The sequence below is a fragment of the Oncorhynchus mykiss genome, chromosome 13, assembly GCF_013265735.2.
Source record: "Oncorhynchus mykiss isolate Arlee chromosome 13, USDA_OmykA_1.1, whole genome shotgun sequence".
Classification (NCBI taxonomy): Eukaryota; Metazoa; Chordata; class Actinopteri; order Salmoniformes; family Salmonidae; genus Oncorhynchus; species Oncorhynchus mykiss.
Window position 1 is genome coordinate 71,913,747 of NC_048577.1, and position 22,500 is coordinate 71,936,246.

At 44.5% G+C, this 22,500-nt stretch overlaps 1 protein-coding gene across 2 annotated transcripts in view; it reads left to right on the plus strand.

Moving 5' to 3' along the window:
- Window positions 1-2,435: 2,435 nt before the first annotated feature.
- LOC110487560 (F-box and leucine-rich repeat protein 16) overlaps window positions 2,436-22,500 on the plus strand; it is a 53,035-nt gene continuing 32,970 nt past the window's right edge. For both annotated transcript variants that reach the window (XM_036942103.1, XM_036942105.1), the window contains exon 1: window positions 2,436-2,857. The gene's annotated coding sequence lies outside the window, so the exon portion shown is untranslated. The remainder of the gene's footprint in view (window positions 2,858-22,500) is intronic.

Here is a 22,500-nt window from a genome sequence, read left to right on the forward strand (position 1 = left end):
GGTTCTGAATGAGGAACACTAAACCAGGCTCTACTTCTGAATGAGGAACACTTAACCAGGCTCTACTTCTGAATGAGGAACACTTAACCAGGTTCTAGATCTGAATGAGGAACACTTAACCAGGCTCTACTTCTGAATGAGGAACACTTAACCAGGTTCTAGATCTGAATGAGAAACATTTAACCAGGCTCTAGATCTGAATGAGAAACACTTAACCAGGTTCTGAATGAGGAACACTTAACCAGGCTCTAGTTCTGAATGAGAAACACTTAACCAGGCTCTACTTCTGAATGAGGAACACTTAATCAGGTTCTAGTTCTGAATGAGGAACACTTAACCAGGTTCTAGATCTGAATGAGAAACACTTAACCAGGCTCTAGATCTGAATGAGAAACACTTAACCAGGTTCTGAATGAGGAACACTTAACCGGGCTCTACTTCTGAATGAGAAACACTTAATCAGGTTCTAGTTCTGAATGAGGAACACTAAACCAGGCTCTCTCTACTCTATAGATGTGCTCTGGAAGATATATCTACTCTATAGATCTACTCTGGAAGATAGATCTACTCTATAGATCTACTCTATAGGTGTACTCTAGAAGATAGATCTACTCTATAGGATCTAATCTGGAAGATAGATCTACTCTATAGATGTACTCTAGAAGATAGATCTACTCTATAGATGTACTCTGGAAGATAGATCTACTCTATAGATGTACTCTGGAAGATAGATCTACTCTATAGATGTACTCTAGAAGATATATCTACTCTACAGGATCTAATCTGGAAGATTTAACTACTCTATACAGTTGAAGTCGGAAGTTTACATACACCTTAGCGAAATACATTTAAACTCAGTTTAGAATTATTATTATTTGTACCTTTATTTAACTCGGCAAGTCAGTTAAGAACAAATTCTTATTTTCAATGGAAGAACTGCCTTGTTCAGGGGCAGAACGACAGATTTTTACCTTGTCACCTTGCGGTTGCAATCCCCAGCACTCTAACCACTCTGCCGCACCAAAGTCCTTCATAAGAGAAATGTTGCCTGGGTCAAGGCCAGGAACACCGGCTTCTAGGCAACTGGGGAACGATCAATAAAGGCTAAATCTGATTATTATGTAACCACTCGTTCTGAGTGTAAAGGAATCCCCCGGCTAAATCTGATTATTATGTAACCACTCGTTCTGATTGTAAAGGACTCCCCGGCTAAATCTGATTATTATGTAACCACTCGTTCTGAGTGTAAAGGAATCCCCGGCTAAATCTGATCATTATGTAACCACTCGTTCTGAGTGTAAAGGACTCCCCGGCTAAATCTGATTCTTATGTAACCACTCGTTCTGAGTGTAAAGGAATCCCCGGCTAAATCTGATTATTATGTAACCACTCGTTCTGATTGTAAAGGAATCCCCGGCTAAATCTGATTATTATGTAACCACTCGTTCTGATTGTAAAGGACTCCCCGGCTAAATCCTGGAAAACTGTCAAAAAGAAGTCCTTCCTTATTAAACAGTAGATACCCAGAATTCCACAGCGGCTGACCAACACTGCGTTAAAAAAACAAAACATACATAGCTTGTTAAGAAACTAAGATTTAAAGTGAACTTGTATCTCTCTGGTCACCAGGAAGCTGATTGTGCAGTCAACCTTTCTACCTGGTTTACAGTGACACTATTTATCAAAGTGTAGCTGCCTCTATTTCTAACCCCTGGGATGCTGTTTTTCATAGGATTTTTTATGATGAAGAATGTGTTTTGTTTTAGTTGACTGTGTTTTGTGTGTAATAATGTCTGTCTAAGCCGAATATGTTGTGCTGTATTTTAGTAGTTTTATATATAGTTTTATAATATATATATATTTAAAAAAATATATATTTCATGAAATTGTACATGTAGGGCTCCCTTGTAAAAGAGACACTGGTTTCACTGGCGACTCCCTGACTAAATAACGGCACATAAAGGCTGTACATGGCGATTTGAATGTTCAATACGCACAACAGACTGACTGGGGAGGTGATTTCACAGTTAAAGTCCTGCTATACGAGTATGACAACTCATTGCAGGTGTGTCTTGTGGGTGTCGCTGAGTCGGCTAATAGACCGTGTCATGGACCCCAGATCCATAGGTAAGGCTGTACATTGTAATATAACTATGCCCCAATGCAATCCTAAGTCTATACATCCACAATGCGATTTCAACAGATGTTTTTGTTCTTGTCAAATTGACAAATTATTGTATTTATTTTTTATTTCTATAACAAAACTGCGACCTTGTTTTGCGTGCTCTCGAGCAATTATGGCATGATTCCAATATTTTCATCCGTGTATCAGTTTCAATGCGAACTTTTATTTTGAAGGCGAATCAACAATTCCACAACTGTTGCTCAGGCTAATGTTGTTCACGAGACACACGTGAGAGGACGGCCAATAGGAGAGAGGAGGAGAAAGGAGGAGAGAGCGAGACAGAGCGAGCAATCGAGAGAGAGCGAGAGAGGAAAATCACGCTTTGTGTGACAGTGGACGCATATTGAATGAAGAGGTATCGGATGCCCCTTATTTGAGCGTTAACGGATTTTGAGGGTAAAACATCTATTTTGCATAACGGACGCGTTTTTTTTTATCCGCCTCCGGATTTAAGGATCGGATTCACGCGTCGATGGCATCAGTACCGGAGGGTGTACCTCTTGCCTCCACCAGGCACAACCGGTAACGGGAAGGGCTGCTGCTGCTGCCGTTTCTAGGGTTCTATATTTATTTCTTCTCGTGCGAGCTGCAACGTTGAGGGAAACGTGACCAGAGTAAACCGGGACATTTCGCCGATCATGGAGTAATGCCCGAGTGAGCAGCGTATGAGAGGTAAGGGATGCACAGAGCATTCAGCGGGTTGACTCTTCTTATTCTCCCCGAAGGACTGATGCTGATGAGCTAAACTGATACATTGTGATCAGCCCTCTCAACCTGATAGCACATAGGCTACATTATCGATCACGGATCACCATGTAACCATTCAGCAACACCATACTGTCCTCGATGAAATCATTCAGCGGCAGAGGAGTTGGATGGAGCCTGCGAACGGCTCGATGGGATAACCGTTCGTTGCTCATCGGCAAAGAGATAGCCTAGGCTATTTATCGATTATGATTGGTAACGGGATTAGAAGATATAACCTCGATAGAAGTGATTACGAAAACACAGAAAGTATCATTGTATTCCTGTTATCCCTGTATGTGTAGATGATGTCGCGAGTCTTTGTCTTGCCTCGGTACGCAGCACAGCGCGAACCGCAGCAGCGGCCTGGGAAGATAGGAACGCAACCGCAAACATATGACGCCAACCTTTCCCACGTCAGTGACGTAAACGCGCTTATAGGCCTATTCTGTAAGTGTGCAGCCTTGTCTATTCTATACAGTATAATTATATAATGTCGACTGGTTAGGCTATTCTGACTATCTCCATGTATTATGCTACCAGTCCCCTGTAACATAGGCATATAACAGTCAGCTATGGAACCGTGTTACAGCATAGTTTATTAGGTTTTTATCAGTGCAAAGCATAGGCCTAAATCAGTTTAGCCTAATGGTATTACTACATAGCTACAGCATAGGAGGAACTGTTGCTGCTATTGGATAAACGTTTGATTCTACATGATGAACTGGACATAGAATGTAATAGAATAGAATGTAATAGAATAGAATGTAATAGAATAGAATGTAATAGAATAGAATGTAATAGAATAGAATAGAGTTGATGGTCTTCATGGGAGGAAATTCTTTCTCACAAGTACATTCCACACCAATACCATCACCCAGACATTTACAAGTACACCTCTAGTTCCCAATACCCCAACACCATCACCCAGACATTTACAAGTCCATCTCCAGTTCCCAATACCCCAACACCATCACCCAGACATTTACAAGTACATCTCTAGATCCCAATACCCCAACACCATCACCCAGACATTTACAAGTACATCTCTAGATCCCAATACCCCAACACCATCACCCAGACATTTACAAGTACATCTCTAGTTCCCAATAGCCCAACACCATCACCCAGACATTTACAAGTAGACCTCCAGTTCCCAATACCCCAACACACAACACATACTGTGTATTATAAATAATTCTAATGTGCATATCTCTAACTGCTCTCCCCTCCTTCCCTCTCCTCTCCCCTCCTCTCTTCCTCTCCTCTCCCCTCCTCTATTCTCCCCCACCCTCCCCTACCTTCCTCTGTATCCCTCTCTAACCATGGTGTGTTTAGCAGCCTAAAGACAGGAAAATACCTTCTTAGTCTAGAGAGAAGCTTTCAGGAGACTGAAAGAGCTGATTAGCATGATCTAAACAACTAAGCTAATGAGAGAGCTGATTAGCATGATCTAAACAACTAAGCTAATGAAAGAGCTGATTAGCATGATCTAAACAACTAAGCTAATGAAAGAGCTGATTAGCATGATCTAAACAACTAAGCTAATGAAAGAGCTGATTAGCATGATCTAAACAACTAAGCTAATGAAAGAGCTGATTAGCATGATCTAAACAACTAAGCTAATGAAAGCGATGGAGAGGGAGAGAGAGAGGGGGGATTGTTTATTTTTGACACCCCAATTGTTTTTTTTCTTCACTTTTGTTTATTATCTATTTCACTTGCTTTGATGATGTAAACATATGTTTCCTATAACAATAAAGCCCCTTGAATTGAAATTGAATTGAATTGAGAGAGATCGAGAGAGGGGGAGGGAAGGGGGACAGAGAGAGGGGCTGTTGGGGAGAGAGGGGCTGTTGGGGAGAGAGGGGCTGGTGGGGAGAGAGGGGCTGGTTTGGAGAGAGGGGCTGGTGGGGAGAGAGGGGCTGGTGGGAGAGAGGGGCTGTTGGGGAGAGAGGGGCTGGTTTGGAGAGAGGGGCTGGTGGGGAGAGAGGGGCTGGTTTGGAGAGAGGGGCTGGTGGGGAGAGAAAGAGGGGGAGCGAAGAGGGACAGAGAGGGGGGCTGGTGGGGAGAGAGGGACTGGTGGGGAGAGAGGGGCTGGTGGGGAGAGAGGGGCTGGTGGGGAGAGAAAGAGAGAGATAGAGAGGGGGGAAGAGGGACAGAGAGGGGGGCTGGTGTGTAGAGAAAGAGAGAGAGAGAGAGAGAGCGGGGGGGGGAAGAGGGAAAGAGAGAGGGGCTGGTGTGGAGAGAAAGAGAGAGAGAGAGGGGAGGGAAGAGGGACGGAGAGGGGGGCTGGTGGAGAGAAAGAGATGGGAGGGAAGAGGGACAGAGAGGAGGGCTGGTGGGGAGAGAGAGGGGAGGGAAGAGGGACAGAGAGAGGGGAGGGAGGGCTGGTGGGGAGAGAGAGGGGAGGGAAGAGGGACAGAGAGAGGGGCTGGTGGAGAGAGAGGGGAGGGAAGAGGGACAGAGAGAGAGGCTGGTGGAGAGAGAGGGGAGGGAAGAGGGACAGAGAGAGAGGCTGGTGGAGAGAGAGGGGAGGGAAGAGGGACAGAGAGAGAGGCTTGTGGGAAGAGAGATAGAGAGAGGGGGGCTTGTGGGGGGAGAGAGGGGGGCTTGTGGGGGGAGAGATAGAGAGAGAGAGTGAGAGGGAGAGAGGGAGAGAGATTAAACAAAACTACTGCCAGTGCATGCAGGGCAGAACTGGGACAATATCCACTAATAATACAACTCAAAAATTAGCAATTGGGTTTTGGAAACCTTTAAAATACAGTGACCCCCTTTCATATCATTACTAAGCCCTGCAATGCCAAGAGCTGAGCAAAGAACAGAGTCCCCTCATCCAGTTGGTCCTGGGGCTGAGTTCACAAACCTGTTCTACTAACACACTGATTATTTTGTGCCCACTAGAAATAAAAATGCCTCCAAAATGACGCAGTACATTATGCATCCAACATGTTTGTAGAGTCACAAGCTTGATGATCAAATCAACCAATCAAATGTATGTATAAAGCCCTTCTTACATCAGCTGATGTCACAAAGTGCTGTACAGAAACCCAGCCTAAAACCCCCAAACAGCAAGCAATGCAGGTGTAGAAGCACGGTGGCTAGGAAAAACTCCCTAGAAAGGCCAAAACCTAGGAAGAAACCTAGAGAGGAACCAGGCTCTGAGGGGTGGCCAGTCCTCTTCTGGCTGTGCCGGGTGGAGATTATAACAGAACATGGCCAAGATGTTCAAATGTTCATAGATGACCAGCAGGGTCAAATAATTATAGTATCAGTGGTGGGGAGAGAGAGTCATTGCGTGCTAGGAATATGGGACCAAATACTAACCGTTTGACTACTATATTTCTAATACTCTTTAGGGGTGTCAATAATTTCAACCCCTACCTTTTTAATAAAACAAATATTATTTGTTTAAACAAAATATTTTTCTCTGAGCAATACTATTAGTATAAAATAATATGTTCTTGCATACAATATACCACTGTATTTGAATGATTATTATATACATTCATTATTGCTCATCTTTATCAAGAGAGTCAGTAATGTAGGATCCCACTGTATAGGCTTAGTTGCAGTCAAAACAGCTCATGAAGTCTATCAGTTATATAAATACTTGGTAGAGCTGTCGTACTGAAACCAGCTGCTCATGAAGTCTATCAGTGGTATAAATACTAGTTAGAGCTGTAGTACTGAAACCAGCTCCTCATGAAGTCTATCAGTGGTATAAATACTAGTTAGAGCTGTCATACAGAATCCAGCTGCTCATGAAGTCTATCAGTGGTATAAATACTAATTAGAGCTGTCATACAGAATCCAGCTGCTCATGAAGTCTATCAGTGGTATAAATACTAATTAGAGCTGTCATACAGAATCCAGCTGCTCATGAAGTCTATCAGTGGTATAAATACTAATTAGAGCTGTCATACAGAATCCAGCTGCTCATGAAGTCTATCAGTGGTATAAATACTAATTAGAGCTGTCATACAGAATCCAGCTCCTCATGAAGTCTATCAGTGGTATAAATACTAGTTAGAGCTGTAGTACTGAAACCAGCTCCTCATGAAGTCTATCAGTGGTATAAATACTAGTTAGAGCTGTCGTACTGAATCCAGCTCCTCATGAAGTCTATCAGTGGTATAAATACTAGTTAGAGCTGTAGTACTGAATCCAGCTCCTCATGAAGTCTATCAGTGGTATAAATACGAGTTAGAGCTGTCGTACTGAAACCAGCTGCTCATGAAGTCTATCAGTGGTATAAATACTAGTTAGAGCTGTAGTACTGAAACCAGCTGCTCATGAAGTCTATCAGTGGTATAAATACTAGTTAGAGCTGTCGTACAGAATCCAGCTCCTCATGAAGTCTATCAGTTATATAAATACTTGGTAGATCTGTAGTACTGAAACCAGCTGCTCATGAAGCCAATCAGTGGTATAAATACTAGTTAGAGCTGTAGTACTGAAACCAGCTCCTCATGAAGTCTATCAGTGGTATAAATACTAGTTAGAGCTGTCGTACTGAATCCAGCTCCTCATGAAGTCTATCAGTGGTATAAATACGAGTTAGAGCTGTAGTACTGAAACCAGCTGCTCATGAAGTCTATCAGTGGTATAAATACTAGTTAGAGCTGTAGTACTGAATCCAGCTCCTCATGAAGTGTATCAGTGGTATAAATACGAGTTAGAGCTGTCGTACTGAAACCAGCTGCTCATGAAGTCTATCAGTGGTATAAATACTAGTTAGAGCTGTAGTACTGAAACCAGCTCCTCATGAAGCCTATCAGTGGTATAAATACTAGTTAGAGCTGTAGTACTGAAACCAGCTCCTCATGAAGTCTATCAGTGGTATAAATACTAGAGCTGCTGCCCTCTGAGTATTGGTGTGTATTCTTGAAAAAAAAAAAAATTATACTGAAAATATTACATAAATACCATAATTCCTATAACATCCTCCAGTATTCTTTATGTGCAACTTGTTAAGGTGTTTTGGGTGCTTTACTATTGGTTTATAGTAACTTAAAAGGATTTGGGCTTTTAAAACCATGCTGCCAAAGCCCCTACCATTCCCAGTAGTGATGCTAAGGCTAAATAAAGAAAACGAAGCCATATTTTTGGTCACTGTCTCTCAGGATCACTGTTTGAAGTGAATGCATTTCTATCAATACAATTAAGTATATTTTCAAATGTTGGTGTACTGCCACTTTAAATGGCAGTTGTGTTTACAACATAAATGACAACATTTAATATTTTCAGAATTTTGAAAAAAATTCTGAAAACTAAATGATAGGATACTATATCACCCCCGGCCTTCGCTTTGAGAGGAAACTATGCATTATTTTGTTTTTTTTAATGTATAATTTCTGACACTGTTACACCAGGAAATCTTAAGTCTTATTACACACAGCCGTAAATAACTATTGGATATAAGAGCAACGTCAACCTACCAACATTACGACCAGGGATACGACTTTCCAGAAGCGGATCCTCTGTATGGACCACCACCCAGGACAAGGGATCAGATCCTCTGTATGGACCACCACCCAGGACAATGGATCAGATCCTCTGTATGGATCACCACCCAGGACATTGGATCAGATCCTCTGTATGGACCACCACCCAGGACAATGGATCAGATCCTCTGTATGGACCACCACCCAGGACAATGGATCAGATCCTCTGTATGGACCACCACCCAGGACAATGGATCAGATCCTCTGTATGGACCACCACCCAAGACAATGGATCAGATCCTCTGTATGGATCACCACCCAGGACAATGGATCAGATCCTCTGTATGGACCACCACCCAAGACAATGGATCAGATCCTCTGTATGGATCACCACCCAGGACAATGGATCAGATCCTCTGTATGGACCACCACCCAAGACAATGGATCAGATCCTCTGTTCAGACCACCACCCAGGACAATGGATCAGATCCTCTGTTTGGACCACCACCCAGGACAATGGATCAGATCAAATCAAATCAAATGTATTTATATAGCCCTTCGTACATCAGCTGATATCTCAAAGTGCTGTACAGAAACCCAGCCTAAAACCCCAAACAGCAAGCAATGCAGGTGTAGAAGCACGGTGGCTAGGAAAAACTCCCTAGAAAGGCCAAAACCTAGGAAGAAACCTAGAGAGGAACCAGGCTATGTGGGGTGGCCAGTCCTCTTCTGGCTGTGCCGGGTGGAGATTATAACAGAACATAGCCAAGATGTTCAATTGTTCATAAATGACCAGCATGGTCCAATAATAATAAGGCAGAACAGTTGAAACTGGAGCAGCAGCACGGCCAGGTGTACTGGGGACAGCAAGGAGTCATCATGTCAGGTATTCCTGAGGCATGGTCCTAGGGCTCAGGTCCTCCGAGAGAGAGAACGAAAGAGAGAAAGAGAGAATTAGAGAGAGCACACTTAAATTCACACAGGACACCGAATAGGACAGGAGAAGTACTCCAGATAACAAACTGACCCTAGCCCCCCGACACATAAACTACTGCAGCATAAATACTGGAGGCTGAGACAGGAGGGGTCAGGAGACACTGTGTCCCCATCCGAGGACACCCCCGGACAGGGCCAAACAGGAAGGATATAACCCCACCCACTTTGCCAAAGCATAGCCCCCACACCACAGATCCTCTGTATCGACCACCACCCAGGACAATGGATCAGATCCTCTGTATGGATCACCACTCAGGACAATGGATCAGATCTTCTGTATGGACCACCACCCAGGACACTGGATCAGATCCTCTGTATGGACCACCACCCAGGACAATGCATCAGATCCTCTGTTTGGACCACCACCCAGGACAATGGATCAGATCCTCTGTATGGACCACCACCCAGGACAATGCATCAGATCCTCTGTTTGGACCACCACCCAGGACAATGGATCGGATCCCAGTAGCCGACCCAAAACAACGGCACCACTGAAGGGGTAGACGCAGCGGCCTCCCGGTCAGGCTACGTTGACGTGCACATCGCCCACCGCTCCCGAGGATACTACTCGCCAACGTCCAGTCTCTTGACAATAAGGTAGACAAAATCAGAGCAAGGGTTGCCTTCCCGAGAGACATCAGAGATTATAACATTCTCTGTTTCACGGAAACATGGCTCTCTCGGGATATGTTGTCGGAATCGGTTCAGCCGCCAGGCTTCTCAATGCATCGCGCCATCAGAGATAAACACCTCTCTGGGAAGAGGAAGGGCGGGGGTGTATGCTTTATGATTATCGACTCATGGTGTAATCATAACAACATACAGGAACTCAAATCCTTCTTCTCACCCGACCTACAATTCCTTACAATCAAATGTCGGCCATTTTACCTCCCAAGAGAATTCTCGTCAGTTATCGTCACAGCTGTGTACATTCCCCCTCAAGCAGACACCAAGACGGCCCTCATGGAACTTCACTGTAAACTGGAAACCATATATCCTGAGGCTGCATTTATTGTAGCTGGGGATTTTAACCTTTCTGATCTCCCCATCCCGGATCCGGGTTCGTGAATACAGACTCAAGCTCATTACCATAACGCAACGTTAACTATTCATGAAAATCGCAAATGAAATGAAATAAATATGCTAGCTCTCAAGCTTAGCCTTTTGTTAACAACACTGTCATCTCAGATTTTCAAAATATGCTTCTCAACCATTGCAAAACAAGCATTTGTGTAACAGTATTGATGGCTAACGTAGCATTTAGCATTAGCATTCAGCTGGCAACATTTACACAAAAAAACAGAAAAGCATTCAAAAAAATCATTTACCTTTGAAGAACTTCAGATGTTTTCAATGAGGAGACTCTCAGATAGCAAATGTTCAGTTTTTCCTGAAAGATTATTTGTTTAGGACAAATCGCTCCGTTTTCTGCGTCACGTTTAGCTATGAAAAAACCCCTGTATCCAGGATTGTGTAAATCTATCAGCAAGCTCATTAGCATAACACAACGTTAACTATTTATGAAAATCGCAAATGAAATGAAATAAATATGCCATCTCTCAAGCTTAGCCTTTTGTAAACAACACTGTCATCTCAGATTTTCAAAATATGCTTCTCAACCATAGGAAAACAATCATTTGTGTAAAAGTAGCTAGCTAGAGTTAGCATTTCGCGTTAGCATTTAGCGTTAGCATCCAGCACGCAACATTAACAAAAACATAAAAGCCTTCAAATAAAATCATTTACCTTTGAAGAACTTCTGATGTTTTCAATGAGGATACTCTCAGTTAGATAGCAGATGCTCAGTTTTTCCAAAAAGATTCCTTGTGTATTAGAAATAGCTCCGTTTTATACATCACATTTGGCTACCAAAAAAAATCCATAAATTCAGTCCTCAAAACGCAAACTTTTTTCCAAATTAACTCCATAATATCGACTGAAAACATGGCAAACGTTGTTTAGAATCAATCCTCAAGGTGTTTTTCACATATCTCTTCATTGATACATCGTTCTTGGAAAAATGCTTTCTCTCCTGAATCCCAGGAGAAAATGCCCGCACCTGAAGATTACGCACAAATTTAGACAAAGGACACCGGGCGGACCTCTGGAAAATGTAGTCTCTTATGGCCAATCTTCCAATGATATGCCTACAAATACGTCACAATGCTGCTAAGACCTTGGGCGAACGACAGAAAGTGTAGGCTCATTCCTTGCGCAATCACAGCCATATAAGGAGAGAATGGAAAACAGAGCTTCAGAAATTCTGCTAATTCCTGGGTGATGCATCATCTTGGTTTCGCCTGTAGAATGAGTTCTGGGGCACCTACAGACAAAATCTTTGCAGATTCTGAAACTTCAGAGTGTTTTCTTTCCAAAACTGTCAAGAATATGCATAGTCGAGCATCTTTTCGTGACAAAATATCGCGCTTAAAACGGGAACGTTTTTTATCCAAAAATGAAATAGCGCCCCTAGAGCTCTAAGAGGTTCAAGGCTAAATTCTATCGGCACATTTGAGAACAAGGCTACCTAATTTCTATCAGCATAGTGATTGTACTACGCTCAGGGGTAATACACTCGATCAGTGCTACTCTTAACTTCCGCGATGCATACAAAGCAATCGCACACTCTTTTTCAGCTCTGCCCACAAATGTTCTATAGGATTGAGGTCACGGCTTTGTGATGGCCACTTCAATACCTTGACTCTGTTGTCCTTAAGCCATTTTGCCACAACTTTGGAAGTATGCTTGGGGTCATTGTCCATTTGGAAGACCCATTTGCGACCAAGCTTTATCTTCCTGACTGATGTCTTGAGATGTTGCTTCAATATAGCCACATAATTTTCCTCCCTCATTTACCATCAATTTTGTGAAGTGCACCAGTCCCTCCTGCAGCAAAGCACCCCCACAACATGATGCTGCCACCCCCATGCTTCACGGTTGGGATGGTGTTCTTCGGGCTTGCAAGCCTACCCCATTTTTCTCCAAACATAATGATGGTCATTATGGCCAAACAGTTCTATTTTTGTTTCATCAGACCAGAGGACATTTCTCCAAAAAGTACAATCTTTGTCACCATGTGCAGTTGCAAACCATAGTCTGGCTTTTTTATGTCTCTTTTGGAGCAGTGTCTTCTTCCTTGCTGTGTGGCCTTTCAGGTTACGTCGATATAAGACTTTATTGTGGATATAGATACTTTTGTACCTGTTTCCTCCAGCATCTTCACATGGTCCTTTTCTGTTGTTCTGGGATTGATTTGCACTTTTCGCACCAAAGTACGTTCTTCTCTAGGAAACAGAACACATCTCCTTCCTGAGCGGTATGACGGCTGCGTGGTCCCATGGTGTGGGTCCCAAGGTGTGTTATACTTGCTTACTATTTTTTGTACAGATGACGTGGTACCTTCAGGCGTTTGGTAATTGCTCCCAAGGAGGAACCAGTCTTGTGGAGGTGTACAATTTTTTTATTTTGCTTTTCCCATGATGTTAAGCAAAGAGGCACTGAGTTTGAAGGTAGGCCTTGAAATACATCCACAGGTACAGTTCTAATTGACTCAAATTATATCAAGTAGCCTATCAGAAGCTTCTAACGCAATGACATCATTTTCTGGAGTTTTCCTAGCTGTTTAAAGGCACAGTCAGCTTAGTGTCTGTAAACTTCTGACCCACTGGAATTATGATTGTTCACGAATTCACTGTGAATTACAGTGCCTTGCACTCTCACATCGAGAGACTGAAATTTTTTCCCATTCCTCCTTGCAAAACAGCTCGAGCTCAGTGAGGTTGGATGGAGAGCATTTGTGAACAGCAGTTTTCAGTTCTTTCCACAGATTCTCGATTGGATTCAGGTCTGGACTTTGACTTGGCCATTCTAACACCTGGATATGTTTATTTTTGAACCATTCCATTGTAGATTTTGCTTTATGTTTTGGATCATTGTCTTGTTGGAAGACAAATCTCCGTCCCGGTCTCAAGTCTTTTGCAGACTCCATCAGGGTTTCTTCCAGAATGGTCCTGTATTTGGCTCCATCCATCTTCCCATCAATTTTAACCATCTTCCCTGTCCCTGCTGAAGAAAAGCAGGCCCAAACCATGATGCTGCCACCACCATGTTTGACAGTGGGGATGGTGTGTTCAGCTGTGTTGCTTTTACGCCAAACATAACGTTTTGCATTGTTGCCAAAAAGTTCAATTTTGGTTTCACCTGACCAGAGCACCTTCTTCCACATGTTTGATGTGTCTCCCAGGTGGCTTGTGGCAAACTTTAAACTACACTTTTTATGGATATCTTTAAGAAATGGCTTTCTTCTTGCCACTCTTCCATAAAGGCCAGATTTGTGCAATATACGACTGATTGTTGTCCTATGGACAGAGTCTCCCACCTCAGCTGTAGATCTCTGCAGTTCATCCAGAGTGATCATGGGCCTCTTGGCTGCATCTCTGATCAGTCTTCTCCTTGTATGAGCTGAAAGTTTAGAGGGACGGCCAGGTCTTGGTAGATTTTCAGTGGTTTGATACTCCTTCCATTTCAATATTATCGCTTGCACAGTGCTCCTTGGGATGTTTAAAGCTTGGGAAATCTTTTTGTATCCAAATCCGGCTTTAAACTTCTTCACAACAGTATCTCGGACCTGCCTGGTGTGTTCCTTGTTCTTCATGATGCTCTCTGCACTTTTAACGGACCTCTGAGACTATCACAGTGCAGGTGCATTTATACGGAGACTTGATTACACACAGGTGGATTGTATTTATCATCATTAGTCATTTAGGTCAACATTGGATCATTCAGAGATCCTCACTGAACTTCTGGAGAGAGTTTGCTGCACTGAAAGTAAAGGGGCTGAATAATTTTGCACGCCCAATTTTTCAGTTTTTGATATGTTAAAAAAGTTTGAAATATCCAATAAATGTCGTTCCACTTCATGATTGTGTCCCACTTGTTGTTGATTCTTCAGAAAAAAATACAGTTTTATATCTTTATGTTTGAAGCCTGAAATGTGGCAAAAGGTCGCAAAGTTCAAGGGGGCCGAATACTTTCGCAAGGCACTGTATATACATATTGTCCTTCACCCCTTTAGGTTGGTGTGTATTAGGTAGTTGATGGGAATCGTTAGATTACTTGTTAGATTTGTGTGTATTAGGTAGTTGTTGGGAATCGTTAGATTACTTGTTAGATTTGTGTGTATTAGGTAGTTGTTGGGAATCGTTAGATTACTTGTTAGATTTGTGTGTATTAGGTAGTTGTTGGGAATCGTTAGATTGCTTGTTAGATTTGTGTGTATTAGGTAGTTGATGGGAATCGTTAGATTACTTGTTAGATTTGTGTGTATTAGGTAGTTGTTGGGAATCGTTAGATTGCTTGTTAGATTTGTGTGTATTAGGTAGTTGTTGGGAATCGTTAGATTGCTTGTTAGATTTGTGTGTATTAGGTAGTTGTTGGGAATCGTTAGATTGCTTGTTAGATTTGTGTGTATTAGGTAGTTGTTGGGAATCGTTAGATTGCTTGTTAGATTTGTGTGTATTAGGTAGTTGTTGGGAATCGTTAGATTACTTGTTAGATTTGTGTGTATTAGGTAGTTGTTGGGAATCGTTAGATTGCTTGTTAGATTTGTGTGTATTAGGTAGTTGTTGGGAATCGTTAGATTACTTGTTAGATTTGTGTGTATTAGGTAGTTGTTGGGGAATTGTTAGATTGCTTGTCAGATATTACTGCACTGTCGGAACTAGAAGCACAAGCATTTCGCTACACTCGCATTAACATCTGCTAACCATGTGTATGTAACCAATAACATCTGCTAACCATGTGTATGTGACCAATAACATCTGCTAACCATGTGTATGTGATCAATAACATCTGCTAACCATGTCTATGTGACCAATAACATCTGCTAACCATGTGTATGTAACCAATAACATCTGCTAACCATGTCTATGTGACCAATAACATCTGCTAACCATGTGACCAATAACATCTGCTAACCATGTGTATGTGATCAATAACATTTTATTTGATTTATGATCAAAGGATTTTAGTACTGATGTGGAAAAAAACGGCACGTTCTGTAAAGGACAATTTTATATTTTTGTTTTTCAGAATATGCAAATGAACTAATTTTGTTAAAATGAACAGTCTGTTTTGGACATTTTCCTATTTCAAATAACATTGATTACTTGTGTAATGATGTTTTGATGAGAAAGAAATGTGGTTGTAGCTTTTTCTAAAATCTTTTCTTTCTTGGGGTCAAAATTACCCCAGTTGGTAATCGATGTATGTGAAATATGTCTGTAGCTTGAGGGTTTAATATGTCTGTAGCTTGAGGTTTAATATGTCTGTAGCTTGAGGGTTTAATATGTCTGTAGCTTGAGGTTTAATATGTCTGTAGCTTGAGGTTTAATATGTCTGTAGCTTGAGGGTTTAATATGTCTGTAGCTTGAGGTTTAATATGTCTGTAGCTTGAGGGTTTAATATGTCTGTAGCTTGAGGTTTAATATGTCTGTAGTTTGAGGGTTACTATGTCTGTAGCTTGAGGGTTTAATATGTCTGTAGCTTGAGGGTTTAATATGTCTGTAGCTTGAGGGTTAATATGTCTGTAGCTTGAGGTTTAATATGTCTGTAGCTTGAGGTTTAATATGTCTGTAGCTTGAGGTTTAATATGTCTGTAGCTTGAGGTGTAATATGTCTGTAGCTTGAGGTTTAATATGTCTGTAGCTTGAGGTGTAATATGTCTGTAGCTTGAGGTTTAATATGTCTGTAGCTTGAGGTTTAATATGTCTGTAGCTTGAGGTTTAATATGTCTGTAGCTTGAGGGTTGATATGTCTGTAGCTTGAGGTTTAATATGTCTGTAGCTTGAGGTTTAATATGTCTGTAGCTTGAGGGTTTAATATGTCTGTAGCTTGAGGGTTAATATGTCTGTAGCTTGAGGTTTAATATGTCTGTAGCTTGAGGGTTAATTTGTCTGTAGCTTGAGGGTTAATATTGTAAAAGAATCACTTAATTTCCAGAGAAAGCTTTGGCAATAGATACATTGTGACATCATGCCAGGAAAGCAATTTGAATTGAATTGAGAGAGAAATGGAGAGGGCGTGGAGAGAGATGGAGAGGGGGTGGAGAGAGATGGAGAGGGGGTGGAGAGAGATGGAGAGGGGGTGGAGAGAGATGGAGGGGGGGGGGGGGTGGAGAGAGATGGGGAGAAATGGAGAGGGGGTGGGAGAGATGGAGAGGGGGTGGAGAGAGATGGAGAGGGGGTGGAGAGAGATGGAGGGGGGGTGGAGAGAGATGGGGAGAAATGGAGAGGAGATGGAGGGGGGGGTGGAGAGAGATGGGGAGAAATGGAGAGTGGGTGGAGAGATGGAGAGGGGGTGGAGAGAGATGGGGAGAAATGGAGAGGGGGTGGAGAGAGATGGAGAGTGGGTGGAGAGATGGAGAGGGGGTGGAGAGAGATGGAGAGGGGGTGGAGAGAGATGGAGAGAGATGGAGAGTGGGTGGAGAGATGGAGAGGGGGTGGAGAGAGATGGAGAGGGGGTGGAGAGAGATGGAGGGGGGTTGGAGAGAGATGGAGAGGGGGTGGAGAGAGATGGAGAGGGGGTGGAGAGAGATGGAGAGGGGGTGGAGAGAGATGGAGAGGGGCTGGAGAGAGATGGAGGGGGGTTGGAGAGAGATGGAGAGGGGGTGGAGAGAGATGGAGAGGGGGTGGAGAGAGATGGGGAGAAATGGAGAGGAGATGGAGAGAGCTGGAGAGGGGGTGGAGAGAGATGGAGAGGAGATGGAGAGAGATGGAGAGAAATGGAGAGGGGGTGGAGAGAGATGGAGAGGGAGTGGAGAGAGATGGAGAGAAATGGAGAGGGGTTGGAGAGAGATGGAGAGGGAGTGGAGAGAGATGGAGAGGGGGTGGAGAGAGAGAAGGAGAGGGGGTGGAGAGAGAAGGAGAGAAATGAGAGAGATGGGGAGAAATTCAGAGGGGGTGGAGAGAGATGGAGAGGGGGTGGAGAGAGATGGAGAGGGGGTGGAGTGCGATGGGGAGAAATGGAGAGGGGGTGGAGAGAGATGGAGAGGGAGTGGAGAGATGGAGAGAGTTGGAGAGAGATGGAGAGAAATGGAGAGGGGGTGGAGAGAGATGGAGAGGGGGTGGAGAGAGATCAAGAGGGGGTGGAGAGAGATGGAGAGATGGAGAGAGATGGAGAGAGATGGAGAGAGATGGAGAGAAATGGAGAGGAGATGGAGAGAGATGGAGAGGGGGTGGAGAGAGATGGAGAGGGGGTGGAGAGAGAGAAGGAGATGGAGAGGGGGTGGAGAGAGATGGGTAGAAATGGAGAGGAGATGGAGAGAGATGGAGAGGGGGTGGAGAGAGATGGAGAGGGGGTGGAGAGAGATGGAGAGAGATGGAGAGGGGGTGGAGAGAGAGAAGGAGATGGAGAGGGGGTGGAGAGAGATGGGGAGAAATGGAGAGGAGATGGAGAGAGATGGAGAGGGGGTGGAGAGAGATGGAGAGGAGATGGAGAGAGATGGGGAGAAATGGAGAGGGGGTGGAGAGGGGTGGAGAGAGATGGAGAGGGGGTGGAGAGAGAAGGAGAGGGGGTGGAGAGAGAAGGAGAGAAATGAGAGAGATGGAGAGGGGGTGGAGAGAGATGGAGAGAGATGGAGAGGGGGTGGAGAGAGATGGAGAGGAGATGGAGAGAGATGGGGAGAAATTCAGAGGGGGTGGAGAGAGATGGAGAGGGGGTGGAGAGAGATGGAGAGGGGGTGGAGAGAGATGGAGAGGGGGTGGAGAGAGATGGAGAGGGGGTGGCGAGAGATGGGGAGAAATGGAGAGGGGGTGGAGAGAGATGGAGAGGGGGTGGAGAGAGATGGAGAGGGGGTGGAGAGAGATGGAGAGGGGGTGGAGAGAGATGGAGAGGGGGTGGAGAGAGATGGGGAGAAATGGAGAGGGGGTGGAGAGAGATGGAGAGGGGGTGGAGAGAGATGGGGAGAAATGGAGAGGGGGTGGAGAGAGATGGGGAGAAATGGAGAGGGGGTGGAGAGAGAAGGAGAGGGGGTGGAGAGAGATGGAGAAGGGGTAGAGAGAGATGGGGTGAAATGGAGAGGGGGTGGAGAGGGAGTGGAGAGAGATTTGAAGAAATGGAGAGAGGGTGGAGAGAGAAATAGAGACATGGAGAAGGGTGGAGAGAGATGGAGAGGGGGTGGAGAGAGATGGGGAGAAATGTATTTCACACTCTAATCTCTCCTTCTCTCTCCTTCTCTTATCCTCTCTCTCTCTGTACGTCACAACTCTGATCTCTCTCCTCTCATCTTCTATCTGTATTTCACAACTCTTATCTCTCTCCTTCTCTCTCCTTCTCTCTCCTTCTCTCTGTATTTCACAACTCTGATCTCTCTCCTTCTCTCTCTGTACGTCACAACTCTGATCTCTCTCCTTCTCTCATCCTCTCTCTCTGTATTTAACAACTCTGATCTCTTTCCTCTCTCCCCCCCCCCCCCTCCCTTGCTTGACCGCCCCTGAGAGAGAGAAAAACAAATAAACATGTTTGTCCTGTTGCAAAGAAGCAGGTTTGAATGGATTTGAAATGAAGCTGTGTTCTTGTCTTCTCGTCAGCGCTGTACACATCGTTCAAATCTTTCTCCTTGGGATTAGAAGAACCCTGTCTTGGCTTACTCCAGAAACTTCTGGTTTCAGGTTTTGATTGAACAGCAGTGTCCTGCGTTTCAGGTCACCAGCTGGTCTAACAAAGATAAGGCAGACTACTCTCTCCCTCCCCTCCATCCCTACACCTCACCCTCCCTCCCTCCCCTCCATCCCTACACCTCACCCTCCCTCCCTCCCCTCCATCCCTACACCTCACCCTCCCTCCTTCCTTCGCTCCATTATTTTCTCCATCTGCACTGGTAGAGGGAAAGTGGACAGAGAAATGCTTTGAAAGATCAAATCCTCTCAGACACTAACTGCCAAGACCATCCACTCTGAGGAACCTCTCTCTCCTTCTCTCATCCCCTCCCTCCATCCATCTCTCCACCCTTCCTTTCTCTCCCCTAACCCCCACTGCTGAGTTAACCTGGCACATATGGCAGTGGCAAGAGGCACCGCGAACCATTACAGCCCCCTCTCTCTTTCCCTCTCTCGCTCCTCCTTCTCCCTTTCTCTCTCCTCTTTCTCCCTCACTCTCTCTCTCTCTCTCTCTCTTTCTCTTTTCTCTTTTATCTTCTCTCTCTCTCTCTCTCTCTCCTTTCTCTTCTCTCTCTCTCTCTCTCTCTCTCTCTCTTTTTTATCTCTTTTCTCTCTCTCTTTTCTCTCTCACACACCTATCAGAACTCAGGATAAGATGCAGACAGTTGGAATCACAGATGTTTATTAACAAACAGAGGTTGGGTAATCCAGGGCAGAGTCAGTAAGGTACAGAATGGCAGGAAGGGAAACTAGTCTAGTGTTGGCCCCTTTGGGACCCCAGGATGGAACTAGTCTAGTGTTGGCCCCTTTGGGACCCCAGGATGGAACTAGTCTAGTGTTGGCCCCTTTGGGACCCCAGGATGGAACTAGTCTAGTGTTGGCCCCTTTGGGACCCCAGGATGAAACTAGTCTAGTGTTGGCCCCTTTGGGACCCCAGGATGAAACTAGTCTAGTGTTGGCCCATTTGGGACCCCAGGATGAATCTAGTCTAGTGTTGGCCCATTTGGGTCCCTAGAATGAAACTAGTCTAGTGTTGGTCCCTTTGGGACCCCAGGATGAAACTAGTCTAGTGTTGGCCCCTTTGGGACCCCAGGATGAAACTAGTCTAGTGTTGGTCCCTTTGGGTCCCCAGAACCAGGATGGAACTAGACTAGTGTTGGCCCCTTTGGGTCCCCAGAACCAGGATGAAACTAGTCTAGTGTTGGCCCCTTTGGGACCCCAGGATGAAACTAGTCTAGTGTTGGCCCCTTTGGGACCCCAGGATGAAACTAGTCTAGTGTTGGCCCCTTTGTGACCCCAAGACCAGGATTCATAAACACTGCAGTCTACTAGAGATCCTCCATCCCTCTGTCCCTTGGTTCCAGGATATAAAGCTCTCACAGGGTGGCACTGATTATTGTGCCCTCTCTGTTTGTCTCTCCTCTTTCTCCCTCTCTCTCTCCTCTTTCTCCCCCTCTCTCTCCTCTTTCTCCCCCTCTCTCTCCTCTTTTTCCCTCTCTCGCTCCTCCTTCTCCCTTTCTCTCTCCTCTTTCTCCCTCTCTCTCTCCTCTTTCTCTTTCTCTCTCTCCTCTTTCTCCCCCCTCTCTCTCTCTTTCTCTCTCTCTTTCTCTCTCCTCTCTCTCTCTCTTTCTCCTTTCTCTCTCTCCTCTTTCTCCCTCTCTCTCCTCTTTCTCCCTCTCTCTCTCTCTCTCCTCTTTCTCCCCCTCTCTCTCCTCTTTCTCCCTCTCTCTCTCCTCTTTCTCCCTCTCCCTCTCTCTCTCTCTCTCCTCTTTCTCCCTCTCTCTCTCCTCTTTCTCCCCCTCTCTCTCTTTCTCTCTCTCTCTCTTTCTCCCTCTCTCTCTCCTCTTTCTCCCTCTCTCTCCTCTTTCTCCCCCCCTCTCTTTCTCTCTCTCTCACTGCTGTGAAGTGTTGTAGTTTGGTTCAGTACTGTGTGTCCAGGGAACTTGATGACAGTAGCACTAGCCATAGCTTTGACTATAACTGCTGTAAAGCTGTGCTGCTCTCCTTGGTGCTGAAACTGAGAAAGGCCCTCTTTCTCTCTCTCATCCTCCCACTCTTTTTCTCTCTCTCATCCTCCCACTCTCTTTCTCTTTCTCTCTCATCTTCTCACTCTCTTTCTCCCCCTCCTCCACTCTCCCTCATTCTCTCTACCCCATTCTCTCAGTCCATCTCTCCATCTATCCCTCTTATCTCCATCAATCAATCTCTCTCTCTCTCTCTCTCTCTCTCTCTCTCTCCTGAACAAAAACATATAAACACAACATGTAAAGTGTCATGTTTCATGAGCTGAAATAAAAGATCCCAGAAATGTTCCATATGCACAAAAAGCTTAATTCTATCAAATGTTGTGCACAAATGTATTTACATGCCTGTTAGTGAGTATTTCTTCTTTGCCAAGATAATCCATCCACCTGACAGGGGTGGCATATCAAGAAGCTGATTAAACAGCATGATCATCATTACACAGGCGCACTTTGTGCTGGGCACCACAAAAGTCCACTCTAAAAGGTTCAGTTTTGTCCCACAGAAGTTTTGAGGGAGTGTGTAATTGTCATCAGGACTGCAGTAATGCCCACCAGAGTTGATGCCAGATAATTCAATGTTAATTTCTCTACCATAAGCCACCTCCAACTTTTGTTTTTAGAGAATTTGTCAGTACGTCCAACCGGTCTCGTATAACATGCCAACCCGTCCGTCTTCTTCTCCTGCGGGGATCGTCTGAAGGGAGTTGAGGCGGGGTGATGAGGAGTATTTCTGTCTGTAATAAAGCCCTTTTTGTGGGGAAAAACTCCTTCTGATTAGCCTGGATCCCCATTGTGCTTGCCTGGCTCCCAACTGGGTGGGCCTTTGCCCTCCCAGGCCCACCCATGGCTGCTCCCCTTCCAAAGTCATGTAACATCTATAAATGTGGCCCTAATGCATTTATTTCAATTGACTGATTTCCTTATGTGAACTGTAACTCAGTAAAATCTTCTCAATTGTTGCATGTTGCGTTTATATTTTTTGTTCAGTATATTTATCTATCGATCGTTCGCTCTATCGATCGGTCAGTTGGTCGAATAATCAGTGACCTGTAGGAGGGACTGAGACCCATAGGGCTCTGGTCTAAAGTAGTGCACTATATAGGGAATAGGACCCATTGGGTACTGGTCTAAAGTAGTGCACTATATAGGGAATAGGATCCATAGGACTCTGGTCTAAAGTAGTGCACTATATAGGGAATAGGATCCATAGGTCTCTGGTCTAAAGTAGTGCACTATATAGGGAATAGGATCCATAGGTCTCTGGTCTAAAGTAGTGCACTATATAGGGAATAGGATCCATAGGACTCTGGTCTAAAGTAGTGCACTATATAGGGAATAGGATCCATAGGTCTCTGGTCTAAAGTAGTGCACTATATAGGGAATAGGGTGCAGAAAATGACATCATGACTGGAACTAGCATGTCTTGTGCAGTGAGATGAGCTGCT